This window comes from Moschus berezovskii, chromosome 10, assembly GCF_049115385.1.
Source record: "Moschus berezovskii isolate FMDL1 chromosome 10, NW_MosBer_1.0, whole genome shotgun sequence".
NCBI lineage: Eukaryota > Metazoa > Chordata > Mammalia > Artiodactyla > Moschidae > Moschus > Moschus berezovskii.
This window is the reverse complement of record NC_142469.1, coordinates 47,212,317-47,235,615: the sequence shown is the minus strand read 5'-3', so window position 1 is coordinate 47,235,615 and position 23,299 is coordinate 47,212,317. Positions and strand designations below refer to the sequence as shown.

Here is a 23,299-nt window from a genome sequence, read left to right as displayed (position 1 = left end):
GGGGGTGCGGCGAGGTCACTGCGGGTGGAGTGAAGGGACGGGTTTGGGAGGGGTGGATTTATGGTTTTCAGTCGGTCGCGGGAGCCTGGTGTGTTGTGACTACCTGGATGAGAACCCTTGTGTCCAAGTTTTCGGGCTCGTGGGTGTCCACTCCCACAGGCACATCAATCCCATTACAAAAAGCGGTGGTTGTAAACCTTTTCCTGGCCGGTTTCCTTTCCTTGCCTGTGTTCACACCTGTATTCTTCAGAGATGTCTCTACAGCAGGTAGCTTCTGAGATGCTTTGGGGCCTGGCACAGACCAGTTCTTCTACCTCAACGGATACTCGTTGCACCTGCTGCTTCCCCGCAGAGGTCCGGATTCTGGCGCTGTTTGAGGCAGGGGGTTCAGGTGTGGAGGAGTGGCGCTTGGCGCTTCACCTAGGCCTTGGGGAGGGAGGTTAGCTGGCAGGGCTGGACCGTAATGGCTTCTACCTATAAGAGAACCTGAAGAGAGGCTCTCTACTGTTCGTTTTCAGCCTCTTGGGGCACTGGACACGTGGTAGGGAGAGAGGTGTGGAAAGGCCTATGATGTAATGACTTCCTGCAGTTGGGCATTCAAAGAGATTAACTCCTGTGCCCCTGCTGGGCCGCTGATACCCAGCGACTTTGCTCTTGCACCTCATCCTCCTGGCCCCATCTCCCAAGATAGGAATGCATACCAGGCTAAAGAGCGCCCTGTGCAGCTGTAGATACATGTCTTTCTGTCAGTTGCTTTTAGTAACAAGTAGGATTTTGTTTCTAATGAAAAAGGTGGTTGCTCCTTCTTCTGTCCCTTCCTTTGTTGTCTTTGGGGAGCCCTGTACTTCCTAGGTTCCAGTGGGTGTATAAAATAAGAACAGTTTCGCCTTAGGTGGAGAACTGAAGCACTGGAGAGGAGCTAGTACATGAAAAAGCTAAAGAATTTAGTGTCATTGACTTTTAATTTGGTTTGAAAAAAATCTTGAAATATGCCTTAAGATTGTTTTATGGCTAATATAGGGAAGGGGTTCGATACTTTGAAAGCAAAACAAGTGCTTTGTTATTGTTCCACAAATCTATCTCATCCTTGAACAAACACTGTTATTATGAATCTTAGGTTCGATTCAATTGTATTGCTTTGCAAAGGAATGCCAGTTGTGTGATAATAGGATACTTATGAAAAGGATGAGAATTCTGTTTCAAAGCAGTGCTGATGTGATACTTTTAAAAATTGGGTTTTCAAGTGGATAGTAAGGTTCAGTCTCAGTGTATAATGTTAGGAAGGGATGAATTTGTGGGATCTAAGAAGATGGATTGGGTGGGGTGTGGAGTCTTTTCCAAATTTCTCGCACTTGAAATTTAGTCCTACATATTTTGGATTTGTGCAGAGAATCTGTTAGTTAAAAGTTAGCTTTAAGTTAGTTAGAAAGTTAACATAGCAAGGGTTTTCACCTTTTTTATGATTTTTAAGGTTATGAAAGTACTTTTAACACCACAAATAATATTCCTTGCATCATGTTTATGGTTAAAGATAATACCAGTTTATGGCATTTGAAACTTAAGATTTATGTGGGAAAGTGTGGATAGCAAAAATAGCCATCAATTGATACTGAATTAATTATATTTTCATGTAGCTTACAGGATCTGCAATAGAGATTTGGAGCCTAGTCTTAAACTTTGTGGTTTTATATCTTAACTATTTTTGTTCTCATGGTTCGTTTTTTCCTTCTCTGTTATCTCATTTTTCTTTAACTAAAATCTTATGAAGCATTGTAAATTGAAACTGCCCAGAAGTAATATGTTTAATACAGGGTGCATATTTTATGAATATTTTATCTTTAAAATTTTACACCAGGTCCATTTCTGATTATCACATGATAACTAATCCTTGAGGACTATAGAGATATAATTGAGTTAGAGTTTTTGCAAGATGACCTGTACTAAAAGATGCAGCCATTCAGGAACTTCCAAATCTTTGATGATGGAGAAGGCCCTTTGAAACTGGGGCTGCTGGTTTCACATTCCGATTATGAGTAATAGCCAAGCTTTTTTTGTGCTTGTGGTTTAGTGGAGGTGGAAGAAGAGGGAAAAGGGAGAGGTCAGGAGCTAATTGTGACCTATTTCCATGCATCCAAGTTTCAGGAGTTGATTCCTATCATGATTAGTCATTTGGAAGCAGGTGTGTGCTTTCAAACCACACTACTTTCATTCTGAGTTTTACATTCAGGTTTTTAACTTCTAAAAATGTCTAGAATTCAGGTTAACCTCTCCCAGTCATGTGTGCACATAGGCGTAGTGTGCAGCGTCTAGGCCTTGCGTCTTTTGTAGCTTTTTGGGTCTTTGTATTATGAGATCTTGTAACTAGAATAATCACCCTAAGAGCAGAGAGCGAATTAGAAAAGAGGCCTTAGTGATCAGAATCGAGACTAGTGAATCAAAGCTCTGGTTGCATGTAAGAATTATCTGCTAGCTTTTAAAAAATATCAGTACCCAGAGAACCTGATTTAATTGGGCCGATGTGTGGGTATTGGTTGGTGAGGTTGTTTTTGTTTTATTTTTGAAGTTTCTTAGGTGATTCTAATGTACAGCCAGGATGAGGTTTGCTAATCTAGTTCAGTCCCCTTATTTTATAGGTGAAGATCTTGATTCTTCAAGTTAATGACTTTACTAAGATCACACAGCTGGTTAGTACAGAGATAATTAGCAGCCTGTGGCTCTAGAGATAGATCTTTATCACATTATTTTTTTCTCTTTAAATTGATCCTTTCTAAAGGTTATGCACTGGGTAGTCTTACATAAGTAGAAGTTGTTTTCCTGAAAAGCATTTGTCTCTGTATCTAAAAAATCTTGGTTATTATTTCAGCGTCGGGAAGATGAATGATTACTGGTAGAGGCTGAGTGAGTACACAGTGTCTGTAAAGCTGTCAGGTGCCTATCAGGAAGGGTACTTAGGAACTGTGAAGTGACAAAAAGGAGCATTTTAACAAAAGGAGGAAGCTCTTGGTTAACTTGAATTTGTCAGATGCAGACCGTGCCAGGGAGAAAGGTGATAGCTATCTCGCAGGTTCCCTTACCTCGGGCATTAAAGTAGAAATGAATAATCAGATGTGGTTAAAGGGGGAAAAGGTTACATTTCCTTTAACTCAGATTAAACTTACTTGCACTGCGCCCATAATTGAGCTGGTGAGGTCTCTGTTTCCTCCTGTCTCAGGCAGACCTCTAGAACTCCAGGGTTTACCTGGTGAGGCCCATTTTCCACTGATTCTCCTGCACACGCCCACTCCTCTGTGCTTCCCATGGGTCAGGGCACAGTAACCTTAGGCGGCTGTGAGTTTCTGTGGTGGTTCCTACAGCTTCACAAATGTGAGAGGACTGCTGCTGCTGCAAGTGACCGAGTCTTCCTCTTGCCGATTCTTCCCAAGGTTAAAAGATGAGGGCTGGCCTGCCACATAATACTTGCTCACGTCCTTACAGTTCTAGCTCTTTAGATGAATGCACCCAGTTCCTTTTTGTCATACTGTATTTTTTAAAGATGTTAATTTTAACTGCAACTTTGATGTTTAAAAATATTTTTTTCAACAATTTCAAAATGACAGAGGCATCATAATTTCATACTGGCCTCTGATTTTGACCCCAGTCACCTTTTGGAGTAACTCAGTAAAGGACTGGTTAGGGTTGTGCTGTACGAGGAATCTGTCTTCAGCTCGGCCCCTGTTGCTGAAATACTGTTTTGTAATTTCCTTCGGCAGCACTGTCTTTGTCAGTGATTCTCAACTAACATACTTCCTCTTTCTACAGTACTCTAGGGGGACTGTTTTTCTTTTTCAAAGCTTTGTCATCGACCTATGAGGTGAAAAAATTGGCCATTTTAGACTTTGATCTGTGAGCCCCATGTAGCAGAGAGGCTCTTTTAAAAAGAAGTTAAGTGTTTGTTTTGATATGTTTATCTCCTTCTTTGAAAATGAAATGAAACTATGCAGACTTATTTTTAGGAGTTTTTAGGAGGTTTCTATTTTAAGGGAATGATACCATAGAAGAACATCTGTAGTTAAACTTTTTAATACTCTACTAATGATGCTTACTTAAAACCAGCGTGATATTTTTATTTGGAAAATTCGTGAAGAAGCCTTGTCCTGCTAAAAAAAAGTCATTTACCTGATTTGCAAAAATTTAGCAGATAGTGTTCATCTAAAGATCTTTATAAAAATGCAAAGATAAGACTGTTTAAGCCAGTGCCTTCTGAGGAGATACCTAGCTTACCCCTTGCTGATCAGTTTCTGGATTCTCTGGGTTGGAGAGAATGAAATTTATTTTGTTCTCATACTCTTTTGTCTGCGAGGAACAGGCTCAGTCCTATTTTTGACTCCTCGTTTTTCTCTTCACCTTTTCCTGTATCACAAATGGAGGAGCCCCGAGGGCCACTTGGACATTTTGCTGCCATAAAGGGAGCTGGGAATGCCATAGATGCAGGAGGGTTGTCCCAGTGGATGACACAGCTGGTGCGCAGTAAGTGAGTAGAGACTGGAAAGAGAAAATTTTGACTCATTTGCATCTCGTGCCATTTCATTCATTCAGCAAATATTTATCAAAGGCTTACAGTGTGCAGGGCGTTCTACTGGGCCCAGGGATGTAGTGGGAGCACAAGGCAGATAAGATTCCAGTTCACAGGAGTTTGTGTTCTCTTGGGGGAAGACAGAAAATAAACATGCAAATCTGTGCCCCGTAAACTTGTCATCGTTGCCCCTTCTCATTGCCTTTTTCCGACCTGTACTTCTGCTTTCCTTAGTGCTTCGGCTCTGCAGAGAAGTCACCAGCAAATGGCAAAATGGATGTTGGGCCCTGGCTTGGAACTGGCCTTTAGCTCTCTGTAGATCATAATTTTCAGCTTGCTTAGGAGATGCAGGGCCGCTGTCACATGGCTCCTGTAGTTTGGATCTTTTGGGGAGAAGCTGGGATTAGAGCACACTGGTGGCCCTGGACTCATCTTGGGTCCCCAATTCTGTCTTGTGGGGCCATGATATAGGACCAGCCTCTTGGAGTGGATGTGGAGCCTTGATGCGGTCGAATTGTCTGCATGACTTCTTGTCTCAAATTAAAAACTAAATGAAGTCTTAAGGATTATCTAAATACTTCATTTTGCAAGTAAGGAAACAGGCAGGAGCATGTGAGTTACTAGCTCAGGGACCCACAGCTAGCAGGGGTGGAGTTAAATGGGTCCGTGTGAGCCCAGGGCACCAGTGTTCTGTAATGTCTGTTGCTAACCATTGTGGTTTCACAGCTGTTTGAGTCAGTGCCTCCATTTCTGCAAACTCTTACTTCATTTTCTCTCCTCTGCTCCCCTCCCCCATCCTCTAGATTGGCTGGCCAGCAGAAGAGTAGCTGTGGTTCTCTCTTTGCATTCTCTTATCAGCACTCTCAGCTCACCTTGCTGGAAAAGCCTACTCTCTCAACCTCACCCTACCCCCTGCCCACCTCCTGACTTCTGTCTGTTCCTTTTGTCATTTTTCTGTGACTCCTATTTATTCTCAAGAACAGTGTAAGGACCTTGAAAGCAAGGAAGGTACCTACCAGACAAAAGCATTTCTGATAACTTGGAGCTGCTTTTGGGCTGATTATGTCCTCAGCCCGTGAGTTTAGCCTTGTTCTGGGACAGTGATGCTGAAAGGGGATGATGTGACTCAGGAGTGGAGTGATGTCATGTGTAGAACCTTTTGGATACTTGTAGCTGGGAAGGTGGCCCAGACCTCCTAGTATTGGTATTGATACGATGTCATGTAATTATGAAATGGTGCTGTACTATCTGAGGCATTTCTTACAGTGTCTTGTTTCCTAGTGTAGAAGTCCCTGAAAACTTCATCAGCGCCAGTCGTTACCCATCGCAGAGATGGAGAGAAACCTGATCTTGGGATCGCCTTTCCTGAAGAGAAAGCTGAAATCATGTTTTCCTTCTGTGTGTAGACCCTGCTTTATGCAGCATCAGTATTACTGTCTAGAAAGAGTCATCAAGTGTACATATCCACTTCAGAAGCAGAGCTCTGGTGCAAAACTAAGTTGTCCATAATGTTGTGCATTTGCAGGTGTGAGTCTCAGAGGTACTTAGAGTTTTACATAATGGATTCACAAATGCAAGTCACAGATGAAGGAAGACGAGATAGTGAGCAGTCTGAGCGGGACCTGTCCAGGGCCGGTCTGCCTCTCTTCTGAGATGGTTTTCCGAATATGAGTTTTGGCTACTGGTTATCATGGAAGGACCCCAGTTCTGATCAAATCAGTGCCCAGACAGGCTCAGCATCTCTCACCACTTTATTCTTGATTGAACGACTTCCATTTCTTGATTGAACGACTTCCATTTCTCAGTATTAAAATTTCCCTAGTTGGAAAAAGAAGTAAAATAGCAAGCATCTGTAGAATATTGTGAAGTATCACTCCTTTCTGGTGAAATACAAATGTATGGAGTATGCTTCAAGCTGGGCATTTTTTTTCCCCCAGAATGTGTATTTTCACTTGGACCTTTTTGGGAGATTTTAATCTTGAGACTTTTTTTTTTGCAGCGTGTCAGTCCCTACTGTGAGATAATGTTATAGAGTCAAGTAGATGAAGTTTTCTGGTGACCTGTGGTACTTGGACTCATTTGATCCTCTCATAATTGTGTGTGGTGAAGAAGCCAGCTTATCTTCTGGGAGCTCACCATGCCTGGGTATCCAAATGCACCCCCATTCTGCAATGGAGAGGTGAGCTTAGAGCAAGGAAGCTGTGGCTCACTTGTAACGGGGAAGGCTAAGGTGGGAAGTGGCCCCTGCCACAGACAAATGAAATGCATTAGCTTTGCTCTGGAGTGAACTCATAATAATTCCAGCAGATGCCTTTGACAGTTTTCAGTATGTGTTTTGTAATTACTTATTTATTTCTGTGAAGACATTTGAGTGTGCCTGTGTGGGAAAATCCACATCGTATTTTTTCTTGTGTTTTGGATATCTAGTGAAGTTAATAACTTGGCTCCTGCAGCCATTGAGAATTTTCTTTAAATTTAGAGCCAGCAGAGGGAGTGCACATGTCTTTAAAGTGATCTCAAGTTCTTTTCCCCACATAGCTAAAATAATACCTTGGTTAAAAACAAACAAAAAAAAGATCTGTAATATATAATGTTTCCGTGTAGGCTTGTGTCATTGTTAGAAAAGGATAATTTGGAGGAGAGAGTGTTTAAAAAGCTAAGGTAACTTTTTTAAAAAGGAACTTTGGTCTTCTGAGACTTACGGTCTCATTCCCATCCTCAAATAATTAAAGCCTTTTTAACTGAAAAATTTCCTCCTTTGTTTTACATATTTTTGCTATTTCACTCTTTTTTTAAAAATTTATTTATTTTTTAATTGAAAGATAATTGCTTTACAGAATTTTGTTGGTTTCTGCCAAACATCAACATGAATCAGCCACTTTTAGTGAAGCCACAGTACTTCACTCTTGAGAACAGATGTGAACGTTCATCTGTACCTGATAGCAAGCTTCACAGTGTGTCAAGATCAGTGGGTTCTGTGTTTTAGTGCTCTTTTGATTGAGACTCTTGATTGATATTTTCCAAGACGTCATTTTCCTATAGGTGAGAGAAAGGCAAAACCTACATTATTCTTAATTCAGATTTAGCAGTCATGGATCCACTGGAGATGATAGCTTTGCAGTTTTGTAACCTAAAATTCTGTAGTTCTGTGTTCTGTAGTTTGCCACACTCTTCACATTGCCCCGTATTTTGATGGTGGCAGTTTATTTTAATTTGGGAGCTGTAGCGCTAAGGGTCGGACATGACTGAGCGACTTCACTTTCACTTTTCACTTTCACACATTGGAGAAGGAAATGGCAACCCACTCCAGTGTTCTTGCCTGGAGAATCCCAGGGACGGGGGACCCTGGTGGGCTTCCATCTACGGGGTCACACAGAGTCAGATATGACCAAAGTGACTTAGCAGCAGCAGCAGCAGTGGGTTGAATAGCACGTCTCCAACCCCCCCCATTAAGGTCCACCTGTAACCTCAGAGCGTAACCTTATTTGGGAATAGGATCTTTCTGGAGGTAGGTAGTTAAATTAAGATGGAGTCATATCAGATTCACGTGGGCCCTAGGTCCAGTGACTGGTATCCTTATGAGGAGAGGAGCAGACATGGTAGATGCAGAGAAGGCTACATGAACACCACAGCAGAAGTTGGAGCGATGCAGTTACAAGCCAAAGAGCACCAGATTGCTGGGGGACACCAGAAGCTGGGCAGAGGCCAGGCAGGACCCTCCACTGGAGCCTTCAGAGGGAGCATGGTGCTGCCCACACCTTGATTGTGGAATTCTAGCCTCCAGCACTGTGAGAGAATAAGTTTTTATTGTTTGAAGTTTGTAGTAATTTGTCATGGTAGCCCTGGGAAACACACAGGAGCACGGAGATGGAAGAGAGGACCATGAAGGGTTGCAGATAGAGGAGAAGAGGAAAAGAAGGTTTTATTTTATTTTTAAAATTGAGATATAATTGACATAACATTAGTGTCAAGTGTACAAAATAATGATTTGGTATTTATACGTGTTGCAAAATGATCATCACTGTAAGTCTAGTTAACATTTTTCTTTTTTTCTTGTATTGAGAACTTTTTAAGATTTACTCTCTGAGTAACTTTCAGATACCTAGGTATTTACTGTATTCACCAAGCTGTATATTGCATCCCCAGGACTGACTTATTTTGTAATTGGAAGTTTGTCTCTTTTGACCCGCTTCACCCATTTTGCCCTCTCCCTCCAAAGTTTTAATTTAGATTAAAATTAAAATGTTAATCACTCCTAGGCTACTTTCTGGTAACTTAAATTTCTTCTTTCTTCATCCTGCTGTGAGGCACAGAAGGGAGGTGTGAATTCCCCTGATGTCCCAGTGAGAACTGCTACAGCTAGTCCTCGCACCCTCCCTTTAGTGTGTCCTGGACACCCTCCCTAATCCTCCCACTCTTTTTACTCAGTTTCTACTTTGTGGCTATTTCGTGAAGCTGGTGGAATGGCTGTACTTGGGGAGTGTGGACTTGAGGTTTCAGGCCAAGGTCTAGCTGAGAGCTTTGGTCTACAATAGTCAGTCTTTCAGTGAGGGAGCAGCCTGTGTCCTCAGCGGAAGGAGAGGGTTGAAGAATTCTCTCTTCCCCATCCCAGTCAGGCTTGAGAAGATAGAGCCCCATCAGGTTCACTGCCGTCCATGGTGGCAGTAAGGATAATCGGAATCTCTCTGGAGTCTCCTTGACTCCGCCTGTGCTTGTCAACACTCTGGAGCCTTCAGGCTCCCATCCCCTCTATACATTTATGTCCACAAAACCCAGCCATCCTGAAGGAGCATGGAGTGGTAGTCCTCATTCAAGTAGCAGCAGGCGTTTTCTAGGTACCCTGAAGGTGTTTGGGTTGAATTGTTCAGAAGTATTTCAGAATTAGAATTGCATCTGTTTATGCTCATATTTCAAAGAAGGCAATGGCAAGCCACTCCAGTACTCTTGTCTGGAAAATCGCATGGATGAAGGAGCCTGGTAGGCTGCAGTCCGTGGGGTTGCTAAGGGTCGGACACGACTGAGCGACTTCACTTTCACTTTTCACTTTCACATTGGAGAAGGAAATGGCAACCCACTCAGTGTTCTTGCCTGGAGAATCCCAGGGATGGGGGAGCCTGGTGGGCTTCCGTCTATGGAGTCACACAGAGTCAGACACGACTGAAGTGACTTAGCAGCAGCAGCAGCGGCAGCATGCTCATATTTCAAAAGAGTATTTTGGGAAAAGTGAGCCAGGATTATAAATCAATTGGAAACACAGTTTGGTTTTTACAATAAAAAGAGGAGTTGACACAAGATATTCTGAAGCCTAGTTATAATAATAATAATAATAGTAGTAGTAGTATGATTTATTGAACACTATCATATGCCAATTACTCAGGTAGAGTTTTTACATCTTAATATTGATCCTACATTTAAGCATTTAAGTATAAACCCAATTTAGAGACAAGAAAATGGTTCAGAGAAGTTTAATTGCTTGGGATTCAGAGGAAGGTTTCTTTGAACGTCAGCCTTTTCTGCCATGCTTTGCTGCCTCCTGAGTGTGGTGGGACTTTGCGTGGGGGTGAGTACAACAATAAAATTAAATAGCAGCCGTTGAAAAAGTTGCTACTATGTGCCGCATTCTTTGTATATATTACCATCAATCCTGATGTTAAACTTTCAGAATGCTGTCTTGAATGTTTATCTTCTGAACTGTGGCTGACTCTGGGTAACTGATACCTCTCTGTGTTGGAGGGGGAGTAGACGTAGACCCATGAGTTAGGCTCCTGCCCTTGATTTTGCCTAAGCGAATGATTTTAAGAATCCAGTCAATGCCTGGGCTCTTAGTGGAGCAATTTAATTTGGGGATTTCTATTTCTATTTGGACGCTGCTTTAAACCACTGTTTAACCGTGGTTTGCTGCGGGTCAGATAGTATACTAGTGTTCAGAACTAATAGAGTGATACCATAGTGTGTGGAAATCATCAGGGCTGGGCTGTTATCTCTGAGAAATTTCTGCCTTGGGAGGACAGGGTATATCTGTGCTTCTATAGGCTTCAGGTAGTTAGATGGATAGAGATAATACCGCCAAAAAAGATGGATTTCAGGGGAAAAAAAGACATTTATAAAAGGTTTCTGGCAGAAGTGTGGTCGAAACACAATCAGATCTCAAAATTAAAGGTATTAAGCATATTTTGTGAGGTGGTTGACCCTTTCCAGTGCAGTTACTAACAGGTTTAAAGGCAAGACAGACACAGAAAATGTTTCAAAATGCAAGCTGCTGGCCAGGTTAAAGGGTTTATCTTATTAAGGCACTTACTGCTTTTGTCTTCAAGGTAGAATATGTATGAGTGGGACCTAAAATGATGGTTTTAATTGGCCAGAGGAATACAGCACCCATGCGCCCTGAGATAAAATACGGCTTGCAGAAGACTAATCCCATGTGTATGTTGGAAAAAATTTTAGAACTCTCAGTTTCACAGTCAAGATAGGCGAGTAGTGTCTGGAGAGTGTCCAGAAGATAGACTGAAACCCTGTGATAAATGTGGAGCAGCAGAATGGCTCTGCCTGATAACTGAGCGAAGCCAGGGTGTGGGAGTGTGCGGGGCCAAAGGCAGTCACAGAGAAGGTGGCCTTGGCCTCCCTGGACTTTAAAGACACAACTCTGGGTATAAACCTGAAGTTGAAGGAGGTCATAGAATTACATCCAGTACAGCTTGTTAGGTGTCTCCTTGAAAATTGGTATTACATTAAAAAGATCAAATGGAGAGTTAAGCCATTAATTCACATAATTCAAATCTCAGAACTACTTTTTTCCCTGCCTAAAGTGTCATAATAATTAATTTCTAAAAAATGATAGTTCTTTCATCATAAATTATCTAAATGCTTCAGTTCTATATTTCACATTAAGTTTGGCTGAATGATGTTTAAAGCCTTCTCTCACCTTCCTCTCCTTTCTCTTTTTAATTTTCACTTCTCTTTTAATTTTTTTAAAAATGCGGTTTTACTCCTAATGCTGTAATGGTTTCATAAAGTAAAAACACTCGACATCTTTCCATTAGAATTTCTTGTTGGTAAATTCCTTTAAAATTCAACCTAATTTAAAAGTCAGTTTTGCTGTTTATTTTTTCTAGAATTTTTACCGTGTATGATAGCTGGTCCAGAGCTTTCTGTCAGCATTTGTTTCCAGTCAAGGACTTGTTAATCTCATCCATCATACGTTTGCATCTTGGTCTGTATTTGAGTACCTTTTTTTCCCTCTTCTTTCCCCAGCTGGTAGAATGAGAAGGAACATGCCCTTATTCACTATTTGTCAGAACAGTCCAATTAACAGTCTTAATTTGCCATTTATGAATATACCTATGATTATAAATAAACAGTGGCCTACAGACTACATTTTAAGCAAGGTAATTTTTTTTTTTTAAGTAAAAATTGACACTGAGCCCCAGACATTCCTGTGAATTTTTTTTTAAGAACAATGATCAGTTATTTTGGGGGGCATCGTTTGTGTAATCCTGAGAAACCTGGAATGGGCCTTAGTAATGTCATGGGCCCGATTCGTTCAAAGTTGTCTTCTGGTTGACACGAGTGTGAGTGTGCTTTGCTTCAGCACAGTTGGACCCTTAAGCTCCTGATAGGCAGCTTCCTAGGTGAGCTAGTATACTGTTTCTTGAAATTAGTGGCCTCGATCAGGCCTTCTATCTCCAACCCTGTTCAGTATAGATAAGCTCACTGCCTCCTCTTTGAATAGGTGTGTGCCCTCTGCTTAACTGAATTTTCTAAATCAGTCCTGTTTAGTCTCCTTCCTTTACATGAAAGATCCTTTTTTTCCAGGCTGGAAGTCTAGGTGATCTGGGCCACGTGTTAGGCTTCACCACAGTCAACCTTCACGTCAATCACCAAGGTGAAATTTGGCATCCGATTATGCCTCTCAGCTTACTGGGTCTTAGTTCCCTTATCAGAGATTGAACCCTGGGCCCTCAGCAGTGAAAGCATGGAGTCCTGACTACTGGACTGTAGGGGAATTCCCTGGCATCTTATTGTAAGCATCTTTTAGTAGCTGTTCTTTGGGAGGAGGTGAGAGATTTATTCTGATAATCTAATAATATTGGGGAATGCGCCAAGTTAACTTGTGGGTAGTCAGTACTGAATTAAGTGAAGCACCTTGTGTCAAATTAGGAGAGCTCAATATCCTCAGATATGCAGATGACACCACCCTTATGGCATAAAGTGAAGAGAAACTCAAAAGCCTCTTGATGAAAGTGAAAGAGGAGAGTGAAAAGGTTGGCTTGAAGCTCAACATTCAGAAAACAAAGATCATGGCATCTGGCCCCATCACTTCATGGGAAATAGATGGGGAAGCAGTGGAAACAGTGTTAGACTTTATTTTTTTTGGGCTCCAAAATCACTGCAGATACTGATTGCAGCCATGAAATTAAAAGACGCTTACTCCTTGGAAGGAAAGTTATGACCAACCTAGATAGCATATTAAAAAGCAGAGACATTACTTTGCCAACAAAGGTCCATCTGGTCAAGGCTATGGTTTTTCCAGTGGTCATGTATGGTTGTGAGAGTTGGACTGTGAAGAAAGCTGATCGCCGAAGAATTGATGCTTTTGAACTGTGGTGCTGGAGAAGACTCTTGAGAGTCCCTTGGACTGCAAGGAGATCCAACCAGTCCATTCAAAAGGAGATCAATCCTGAGTGTTCATTGGAAGGACTGATGCTAAAGCTGAAACTGCAATACTTTGGCCACCTCATGCGACAAGTTGACTCACTGGAAAAGACTCTGATGCTGGGAAGGATTGGGGGCAGGAGGAGACGGGGACAACAGAGAATAAGATGGCTGGATGGCATCACCAACTCGATGGACATGAGTTTGAGTGAACTCCGGGAGTTGGTGATGGACAAAGAGGCCTGGTGTGCTGTGATTCATGGGGTCGCAAAGAGTCGGACACGACTGAGCGACTGAACTGAACTGAACTGAACTGAACTTGTGGTGTTATGGGCTCCCTGGTGCTCAGCCACAAAGAACCCACCTGCCAATGCCGGAGATACCGGTTCAATCCCTGGCTCAGGAGGATCCCCTAGAGAAGGAAATGGCAACCCACTCCAGTATTCTTGCCTGGGAAATCCCATGGACAGAGGAGCCTGGCAGGCTGCAGTCCATGGGGTCATCAAGAGTCGGAAACAACTGAGTGACTAAACAACAACTCGAGGTAGGGAAAACTACCATCTTCCAAATTGATTTTTAACATAATGACTTCACAAATGAATGTTTTTATAAAAAATTACCATGCTTGTTTTTAAGATGCATATTTTCCCACATCTTGGTTTTCTAATCACATCAGGACTTTAAATTGATGGATAAGTTTTAACTGTTAACACAGTTAACATCTGGGTTTTTCTCTCTGGGCTCCCAGTGTTTGTCCTGCTGGGAGCACAGATAATCTTCACCTGACTTCTGTCTGTGTTACCTGAGCTGAGATTCCTGCTGTGTCCACTGACCATCAACACTGCGTCCTTCTAACTGCTTTGTTTTGTGTTAATCATTCTATCTTAAACAGGATCATAAAGCTTTCATATGTCTTTTCTAGCTTGTTACCTCATGCTTCTGTGCTTAGTCAAGAAGGAAGAGAAGAAAATAACTCTATCTTGGTTTTATCATCTGCATCACATGATTTTACAACTTTGAAAACTCACTTGTCAGTGTGGTTACTGGGGAGATAATTTTGATTACCATGGGCTTTGAGAGTTACTGCTGTCATCTCTTCCCTCTTGCCACCCTTTTGGGAAAAATAATTAATTTTGCTCAAGGATACATTTTATTGTTTTTCAGGCACATGATTTCAGAGTTGAACCTTGTGAGACATTAAAGCTCTTTGCCTCAAGTTCAGTTATTCACTAACTCTTCTGAAAAAAATAGTACCCTTTTAAAAAAGGGTTTCCTGGTATTTCCTTTGGACTGTAGCCTCGTCTTTGACAAGTGAGGGCACTTCCTTGATTAGCTGTTTCTGATTTTTGAACCTGAGACTACCAGTGTTGGGTTGAGCCTTAGCTCAGTCTCAGAATCTAAGAGCCCAGTTTTACTTGTCCTAATTGCTCCCAGCTGCTGTCCCATTCTTTCCTGTTTTGTGTCATTAGACATTAGCTGAAGAGGTCTTCCTGTCCTTCTTCCCTCTTTCCCATCACCCATGATCTCTCTGGGACCTTTCTCCTGCATCAGTGGTTTTCAACCTTGGCTGTATTTGAGAATCACAGGGAACTTTTAAAAACACTGCTGTCTAGGTCCAATCTGAAACCAGTTAGGTTAGAATCTCTTGGTATAGGGCCTGGGCATCTCTATATATATTTTAAAGCTCCCAGGTAGTTTTGGTGTGCAGTTAGGGTTGAGAACATTGCTTTAGAAAAAATGAAAGATTTTGACTGTGGAAGTTATCAGCCAATTTAGTGATGACTTTTAGGTCTATTTCCACCCTCTCCTCCGTGGGGAGGTTACAAGGTGGAGTTTACTCCCTGAAAGTACCATATAAAAAGGGAGGAGTGCTGTCAAATTGGGATCTAAGAGAACAGTTGACTTCTAAGACAAGAGCATCATTATTTAATAAGCAGTGTTGAACTAGGATTTCTTCTCTACTTTCTTTTGTGTAAATGAATGTGATTTCTTTAAAGTTTTCCAGCTCCCACTTGTTTTCTAGTCTCTACTGGACCCTATTGAACTAATTTTGAAGTGTTAGGGAATTTGTAAGAAGAGATGGAGCTAGTTCAAGTTATGGTATGATTCTTGAAATCTGAGACAGATAAACTCACTCTTCCTCTTTTGTGCAACCTAACCTGATGTACTGGACAGTTCTACCATGTTCTGATGCATTAAGCTAGTGCTTCTCGAAGCATGATCCCCACACCAACAGCAGCGGCATCACCTAGGAACTTTTTGGAAATTCATATTCTTGGCTTACCTCAGACATTAATGACTCAGACATTCTAGACCCAGCAATCTGTGTTGTCACAAGGCTTCTAAGTAATCCTGCTGCAAGCTCAAGTTTGAGAATCACTGCTTTTAGTCGTTCGCTGAGTCCAGATTAGGAGTCAACAATCAAATTTTTCATGCCATCTTGACTTCAGAGGCCTGATAAGAGTTGAAAAAGATGAACAGAGAGCTTACAGTGGTATCTGTGGAGATGTAACAGAGTTCTTGGCCCTAGAATAGACTTTCCGCAGATCTTCATTTGCTGTGTAGCTTTCTGTGCAGTCAGGGTCACCAACCTCCCCCTCACCTCCTGCCAAGTTGCTTCAATCACATCTGACTCTTTGTGATCCCATGGACTGTAGCTTGCCAGGCTCCTCTGTCCATGGGATTCTCCAGGCAAAAATACTGGAGTGGGTTGCCATTTCCTCATCCAGGGGATCTTCCTGACCCAGGGATTGAACCCACATCTCCTTTGGCTCCTGCATTGCAGGAGAATTCTTTACCACTGAACCACGGGGGATGTCCTGTCCCCTCCCCCACTAATAAAGAATCCACTCAGGTGCACAGAGGAGGCCACGTGTTCACCCTCGTGCATATACTCTGTTCAGAGGACTGTGTTTAGGTTGGATTCTTGTTGTTTGGTGATCTTTTCCCATGCTTATTTGTTTTGGTCTTTGGCAAATGTTCCTAGTTTAAGACCAGCATCAGACATCAGCCTGACTCATCCACAGACGGACATGGGACATGTGGAGGAGAGATAAGATTAAAATGTGCTGGGTGTAATCAGTGTGAGAGGGCGAGCGAAGTGAAGGGAAGAATGATGCTGCTTTCGTGCTGAGGTCAGAGGCGAGGCATGGATCTCGGCCTCTCCTACCACCATGAGCAGCTAGGTAGAGACTAGACTAGCTAATCGCTGCTTGTCAGTATCTTTGGATTCTGTAGTCCATTAAACAGGGCCTCACAATCAGCTGTATCTAACATAGCTATTGGCTTTAGGAATATAAATAGTGCAAAGAACAGGGGGTTGGCCAGGTCTTAGAAGTTCATTGCAGGACCGCTTAGCAGCCGCTTCAGGATGTTGCCTGAGATTCATAAATACTCATATATCTGACACATTAAAAAAAAAATAGGATGAGTTTGGATTACAGATTTTTCTGCAGTTGAGTAGATACCATTTTCTGTATCAAGCTCTACCTGAGATGACTCGGCTTGGATGCTGAGCTTTAATGGGACAGTAATCTGGGTTTTCTTCTTGGGAATGGGGAGGGCAGGCAAGTTACACTCCTCAGATTCACCAGGATTCTTGGGAAGGATCAAGAAGGCAGGTTCAGTTGTTGGAACATGAGAAGATTCACGCAGCATTGGGGAATGCTGTGTTGAGAGGTTTATGTCTGGGGCCAGAGTTTGGACGAGAGTCCCGAATATGGTGCCCTTAACACCGTGAGCAGCATTCAAAGTTGGACTCCAGGAGAGTGCTCAGGCCTTTTAAAGAAGTCACACGTTAGTCAGCTGGTGGAAACCTGAGTGTCTCACATGGTGGGATGCTTCCCAAAGCAGCCACTGCTCACAGATGAAGAGACACATGTTAGTTCACTTCCATTTTAGTTTCCCTAAAGAATGGACTGCTGCTTGCATATTCGGCGGGCGGGCTGGTGGTGGTATATGTTGGAAAAAACACCTGATATTAAGGATGCATTTATAGAGGAGTACGGTGCCTAAGGAACAGCCAGGCTCCTAAGAAAAAGCCTGTCTGGCAGCCATGGAGAAGGCATGACTCCCAGCCCAAGGACCAGAGGGGTCTGAGTGTTCAGCTCTGGTGGCCCAGATCTGAAGATGGAACTACGGGATGTCGGTCTGCTCAACCCCTCTTCAGAAATCCCCTCTGTCAGGTGGTAATGGAGGCCTCTGGTTTTGAGGATATGGTCCCTGAGTCCTGACTTCTATGGAAGAAGTTGTAGTTGAAGCTAGAAAGTTTTTATTCCTCTCCCCCAACAATTGTATCTTTGAGTTGTACTAGTGTGAATGGATGTGATGTGTGCAGGCATAGCCTTAGGTTGATGCATCATTTTCATGCTGTAACTATACTATTATTGAACACTTATTTATGTGCCAGGCACTGCTGTGGGCTTTATGCATATTAGCTCTTCCTTTAGACGGGGAAACTGATGGATAGGGTGGTTATGTGACTCAGCCAAGGCCATACAGTTGGGAAGGGATAGAGGTGGGATACCTCTATCAGCACGTCTCTGCATTGACTCAATAAACTCCATGGTCAGTAATTCAAGCTTTAGGGATTTTGATTTTATAGAACTGCCTGAGATCTCACTGGGCTGTTTGTTCCTACCATCTCTCTCAGTTTGGTTTAAAAGAGGGAGGGGAGTTTGCATGATCTTCTAGTAAAGTTGAGGCAGATGTATTACACCTGGCTTGTCACTCTTTCAGAACCTGAGAGGAATAGACTTGACTGTGTATTTGTGGACAAGCATCCACAGTGAGCACAGAAGCCTTGTAAGACTTACACTCCTGTGGAGTGTGATTATGCCTAGGGATGGGACCTCTCCAGACTGCCTGTTTTCTCCAAACTGCTTGCAAAGCAGATTTAAGTGACGTTATACACACAGACACAGCCCCAGGAAAAAGGAGAAATCACCTTTCTTTCTTGGTTTGGTATAGGCCATTTATTTACTAGCCATAGAAGCAAGTGTGTACCAGCTTCATTTAGATTAAACACAGGGATCATCCTAAACATCTTGTTTTCCAGATGTGAGGGGCAGGCCCAGTGGGCTTGTGACTTGTCCTGGTAGTGGGAGTGGAGGGGAAGCATGTGCTAAAAAGGCCACGATAGCCAGCCCCAGGTACTGGTGGGAAATAGTTTGTCATCCCAGAAGTCACGTGGAAGTCTTTATATCTAGTTGTAAGAAGTCAGAACTAGTAATGTATTTTTTAAAGTTTATTTACTTATTTTAATTGGAAGCTAATTACAGTATTGTAGAACTAGTAATATTTTTAAAAGGAAATGAAAAATTTGCATTTTGCATGTAAATAGAGAATATAGGAGGTGTTTGTAAGATAACGCATTTATCCTATTTAACCTCATACCTTCTAGTTAAGGTTTTCATCATGTAGATGGTGAGTGACTCCTTCAGAAAATGTTAAGGAATGGGATTATTTCTTTTTGAAGAGAGAGTTTTCAGGATGGACTTTTGATATTTTGTTTCCCCCTTCTTCCTGGATATTCATATAAGAACCAAAAAAAACAATAGTGCAGTAGATCAATCCAGCCCTCGATTCTGTTCTCCACCACTTGTGTGAGGTATGACTGACTCCACATCTGCCAACCCTTTACTCCTGACTCTTGGTAGCTAGACCACCCTTCTGGGTATCTCCACGTTAGGTAACCAACATCGCCCTGTTCATCTCACCCAGACCCTGCTTCCTTAGGGATCTTCTAGGGAAAGGACTAATCTGAGAAACAAATTGATGCTAAGTTGATGCTGGAACCTCTGAGTTCCAGGACTGAGTGCCTCGGATGTTGTCTGATCTCTCCCTTTATTTCTGGAGGAGGAAATTGAGGATGAGAGATACAAAGCACACAGGGAGGCCACTCTTAGTTGTGAGCTGCCTCAGTGGTCACCTAAGTCATTTTTACAGAGATGACCTGCCCCACTGTCTCATGAGGGTCTGTGCCCCGGCTGATACCTGCCTGGACAGATTCCTCACTTTGGACAGCCCTACACTATTTATTCTCCAGGGAGGAACAAGGTGTTTCATTTTCATAGAGCCAGTATGGAGGCATTCTGTGGAAGTGCACCCATAGGAGACCCTCGGGCAGCCAAAATGCTGCCTCATAGACCTCTGGGCCTTGAAGAATGACAGCCTGGTGGCAGCTGTATGATCCAGAGTGGTGGGGCCTAAGTTTTCTTAAGCGGTTGTAACTTGGAGTGTGTGACTATGGGAAAGAGTTGCACTGCATGTAGTGTTTCCAAGAATTAGTTACTTTGTGCCAGAGGAGTGGGTACTGCTGCCTGGTCAGTGGTTTTAATTGGCAGCGATTTGCTGCAAGGAACATTCATGGTTCCATCGGTCTTAATGCCAGGCAGCCTGTACATTACATCTGTTGGGTAGACTTGGGAGTCTTTTATTGAGAATTAAGTCCCCAAAGCAGCTTTCTGTAACTATTAAAGTCTGATTGATAATGTTTAAGCTCTTTTGTAGGCACTGGAGAAATTTGGTAGTCTTTGAAACAAGCAGTTTCTTCGGCTTTGGCATTGAGAGTGAAAGTGCCACTTCTAGTTACTTTTAATGTTACCAGGAACTCTCAGACCCAGTGCTGATTGTTTACAGGTCTGTAGCAAATAGGATTTCTAATGTGGTGAATGAATCCATATGTGCCTTAAAGGTGAACTAAAAATACAGCAAATTATCTGACTAAAGCTCACGTGAACCTAAGATTTTCCAGCCACACAAGTTTTTGGAAGCTCTGGTCCCTCCCCAGCAGGTTGGTGGCAGTGGTACTGGCTTCTGTAGCTTGGGCCAGGGTCTAGGCCTTACCCAGGGCTCATACGACGTGGTCCTTTGGGGACAGGAGATGAGTTGCAGCCGTGATTATTCATTCATCTGCTCTCACTCGGCCAATAGGGTGATGTGTGGACGACCACAATGGTTGTAGAAGTAAGTGGGCACCGCCTTAGTGAGTGTCTGGTCAGCTGAATGACAGGGATATGCACAGGACGCTGCACTTTTTCTGCTGAGGCGGCACTGAGCAAGGCCTTTCTGGGCCCAGAGTCTATCTCACCTGGAAAAGAGTGCAGTCTTGCTGAGCTCTGCATCCTGGCGTGTATTTCTGCCCATCCTTCATTATTTCCACCTCCGATAATGAAACTTCTTACAGTGCAGTGTGTTGGAGTTCACTTTCTTTCATTGATAAAAGCATTACAGTTATCAAAGAATTCTTGCACAACTTTTGCAGCCCTCAAGGAAAAGGGATAGAACACAGACCCCACTTGATAGATGGCAGGGTATGGGGAGGAGGGAGATCTTCCTTTTGTTTTGGCTTGGTTATTTGTTTATGTAGCCCCAAGAGAAGACTTGAGTCTGCTTTTTGTAAAGGAGGTACCTTGGCTTACCCCTAAAGTGCCGAGCATTGGGTGAATTGATGAGTGGAAGGCACATGATAATACGCAGCACTTATGTAGTCTTTTGATGATTTCACCTAGAATTGTGCCATCTGGAAACTCACATTTACTAGGACACAGAGCCAATTTCGAATGGTACTGAGTCCAACGTGTACTTTAAAAGCGGTTTAGATTTTCATTTGGCTAAAACCTAGGAGGTTGTAGACTAATAGAATAATAATAATGATAGCTTCTCCTAAGGAGCCCTGAATAGCCTCAGAAGCACTCTGATGGGAGGTGAAAGTCAGGACTCTTTATTCTGTTTGGTTAGTGATGAAATTGATACATGGTAGCCTGCACAGGGTCATAGAGCTGCCCCCTTTGAACAGGAAGTTAAATTCATGAGCCTACAGCTTTGCTGCCAGGAATTGCTGTCTGCAGAGTCTCCACACCATGAAGGATCTTTGCTGTCTTATTTTCCTGGCTCCCATGGAGTGAAGGTTTCCCATCTGGAGTCTGAATTCTGCTGAAAGTGTCTATGTCGAAGCTTGACCAATCTCAGAGTGGGTTGGGGTCCATGGGCCCCCGGGCTTGGGTACCAGTTGCTGACGGTTGGATCTGGAGCCGGCTGGCAGCGCATCCACGGCTCCTCCGCCCTCTGGGATCGCCCTGTGCCCTGCTCAGTGCTTCAGTGGGGAGTGGCTATGTTTTGCCTCCAGGACGGCAGAGAGCCTCTGCAAGGTGTGCCGCATGCTCTCCCGGTTTTAGAGATGCCTTTTAGCTCCCATTAGAGTGCTTCTAAGGGCGACGTAGGAAAAGCTATTGTTATTACTATTCTATTAGTCTACAGTGACAATCTAAACTGCCTTAAATACACACTGGGAATGGTATCATCCCACGTTGGCTTGCACAGTGTGGTAGGGTGTGCCACCCCAGGCATCCATACCCCTTGTTCAGGCTGCTGCCCTCATGCATCCTTTAGGGGTACCTGGAAGAGAAGTGATGGGCACAGGCCTGAGTTTGCTTCCACCTCATTTCCATCCCACATTCTTACAGGCTCCGTGCATTATTATTTCTGGTCTAAAAACAGACATCAGTCTGCTGTTCCTAGGTGGACTCAAACCTGCAGAAAAGCAAAGACCACCTTTCCCTTAAGGTGTTAATTTCAAATGCAAGTTTGTTTATGCTCCTCTGTACCACAGCGGCAACTTAGAAATCTGACACATGCAGCATGAAGGGATAAAACCTGAGGCCAGAGGACAATACAGTAGTCAACAGGTGCTGAGTTAGCCCACAAATCTGGCTCTTGAGTTTCACGGCAGCTGAAGGGAAGAGGGACATAAGATCAGCTTCCAGATTTGTAATTGCCTGTAAATAAAAACAGATCAGTTTCACAGAAGAGGCATGGCTTTCTCTGTTACTGAGGAACTTTTTCCTTCTCAGTTCAGTTCAGTCGCTCAGTCGTGTCCGACTCTCCGCGACCCCATGAATCACAGCACGCCAGGCCTCCCTGTCCATCACCAACTCCCGGAGTACACTCAAACTCATGTCCACAGTCGGTGATGCCATCCAGCCATCTCATTCTCCGTCGTCCCCTTCTCCTCCCGCCCCCAACCTTTCCCAGCATCAGAGTCTTTTCCAGTGAGTCAACTCGTCGCATGAGGTGGCCAAAGTATTGCAGTTTCAGCTTTAGCATCAGTCCCTCCAATGAACATCCAGGATTGATCTCCTTTAGAATGGACTGGTTGGATCTCCTTACAGTATAAGCGACTCTCAAGAGTCTTCTCCAACACCACAGTTCAAAAGCATCGATTCTTCGGTGATCAGCCTTCTTCACAGTCCAACTCTCACATCCATACATGACCACGGGAAAAACCATTGCCTTGACTAGACGGACCTTGGTTGGCAAAGTAATGTCTCTGCTTTTTAATATACTATCAAGGTTGGTCATAACTTTCCTTCCAAGGAGCAAGCGTCTTTTAATTTCATGGCTGCAATCAGCATCTGTAGTGATTTTGGAGCCCAAAAAAACAAAGTCTGACACTGTTTCCACTGTTTTTCCATCTATTTCCCATGAAGTGATGGGACCAGATGCCATGATCTTTGTTTTCTGAATGTTGAGCTTCAAACCAACCTTTCACTCTCCTCTTTCACTTTCATCAAGAGGCTTTTGAGTTCCTCTTCACTTTCTGCCATAAGGGTAGTGTCATCTGCATATCTGAGGTTATTGATATTTCTCCCAGCAATCTTGATTCCAGCTTGTGCTTCTTCCAGCCCAGCGTTCCTCATGATGTACTCTGCATAGAAGTTAAATAAGCAAGGTGACAATATACAACCTTGACATACACCTTTTCCTATTTGGAACCAGTCTGTTATTCCATGTCCAGTTCTAACTGTTGCTTCCTGACCTGCATACAGGTTTCTCAAGAGGCAGGTCAGGTGGTCTGGGATTCCCATCTCTTTCAGAATGTTCCACAGTTTATTGTGATCCACACAGTCAAAGGCTTTGGCATAGTCAATGAAGCAGAAATAGATGTTTTTCTGAAACTCTCTTGCTTTCTCCATGATCCAGCGGATGTCGGCAATTTGATCTCTGGTGCCTCTGCCTTTTCTAAAACCTGCTTGAACATCTGGGAGTTCACGGTTTACATATTGCTGAAGCCTGGCTTGGAGAATTTTGAGCATG

General features: G+C 43.1%; 1 protein-coding gene across 5 annotated transcripts in view; it reads left to right on the top strand.

Annotated features, from left to right (window-relative positions):
• FOXO3 (forkhead box O3) overlaps positions 1-23,299 on the top strand; it is a 123,978-nt gene that overhangs the window by 2,485 nt on the left and 98,194 nt on the right. The window contains exon 1 of one of the 5 annotated variants that reach the window (XM_088840650.1): positions 58-13,748. The exons of the other annotated variants lie outside the window; for them this stretch is intronic. The gene's annotated coding sequence lies outside the window, so the exon portion shown is untranslated. Of the gene's footprint in view, positions 1-57; positions 13,749-23,299 lie in introns of those variants that run through there. 5 annotated transcript variants of the gene reach the window in all.